General features: G+C 65.8%; 1 protein-coding gene across 8 annotated transcripts in view; it reads left to right on the top strand.

Annotated features, from left to right (window-relative positions):
• Window positions 1-1,056, top strand: part of BCOR (BCL6 corepressor) — a 109,199-nt gene that overhangs the window by 57,905 nt on the left and 50,238 nt on the right. The window lies entirely within an intron of this gene.

Genomic DNA, 1,056 nt, shown 5'->3' with positions numbered 1-1,056 from the left:
GTGTGTGTGTGTGTGTGTGTGTGTGTGTGTGTGTGTGTGTGTGTGTGCGCGCGCGTGCACTGCGTGTGGGTGAGTGCAGGATGGGCACAACGCCGACCGAGGCTGACCAGGGTAGGCGTGTGTGTGTGTGTGCAGGAGGAGCACACCCTGGCCCGAGGCTGCCAGACCAGGGCAGGCCTTTGCTTCGCGCGTGTGTGCGTACAGTGTGCGTGTGCATGGGGATGGAGGTGTCCGTGCACGCCCGGCTTGTCCGGGGAGGCGGTTCGGGGCGAGAGGAGTGGGAAGAGTTAACGTCTGCTGCTGGTTGCAATGAAATTATGGCTGGCGGTGGCGCCTCTGTTTGTTCAACAGACCTCCACTTTTCAGCAGTTCACAAAAAGTTCATCAGGGCGCCGCGGAGAAACCCGCGGGGACGGCCGGGCCCCTCTGGGCTGGGGCCCCGCGGGCGCGGACAGACAGACGGGCGGGCCGGGCCGAGCCCGAAGGCGCGGGGGGAGGGGGAGGCTCTGCAGGCGCCGGTGCCCGTACACCCCTCCGGGGCTGGGGGGAGGGAGACCCCGGCCAGCCCGCCGCCTCTGAGCCCCGGCCGTCGTTTTAGCATGTCATCATTTGCAAATGTCAGGGGATTGACAGGCTTTAATTCCGGCCCCGCAGCTGATGTTAATGACACGCTTCCAGCAAGGAAACGAGGAGCATTAGCGCGGCTCCTCCAGCCAGCAGTCTTCCCCTGCCTTTCATGCCCTCGATGCAAACCAAGCCCCCCTCCCCCAATGGGGCAGCCCCGGCTCCCCGGGCCCCAGCCCTGCCCCTGGTCCCGGCGGTGGAGGCGGCTCCCGCCCGCGCAGCCCGCAATCACTCTCCCCGCCGCCGCGCTTGGAAACATTATGAGCGGCGCATCTGGAAACCAGTAAATCTGTCCAGAAAGCGTCTTCCCCGGCAAAGCGCTCCCTCCTGGGCTGCGCTTCCTCGCACCACTTCGCGGTTTGGTTTGTGTTGTTGTGTGGGCTTCGGGGCCGCGAGCTGAGGGCGGGGGGAGGCATTTCTTCCAGGCGTGGG

The sequence above is a fragment of the Gavialis gangeticus genome, unplaced genomic scaffold (genome assembly GCF_001723915.1).
Source record: "Gavialis gangeticus isolate Ggan-Ray unplaced genomic scaffold, GavGan_comp1, whole genome shotgun sequence".
In the NCBI taxonomy this organism is placed as follows: domain Eukaryota; kingdom Metazoa; phylum Chordata; order Crocodylia; family Gavialidae; genus Gavialis; species Gavialis gangeticus.
The sequence above is the reverse complement of the archived record's forward strand: the minus strand, read 5'-3'. Positions and strand labels throughout refer to the sequence as shown.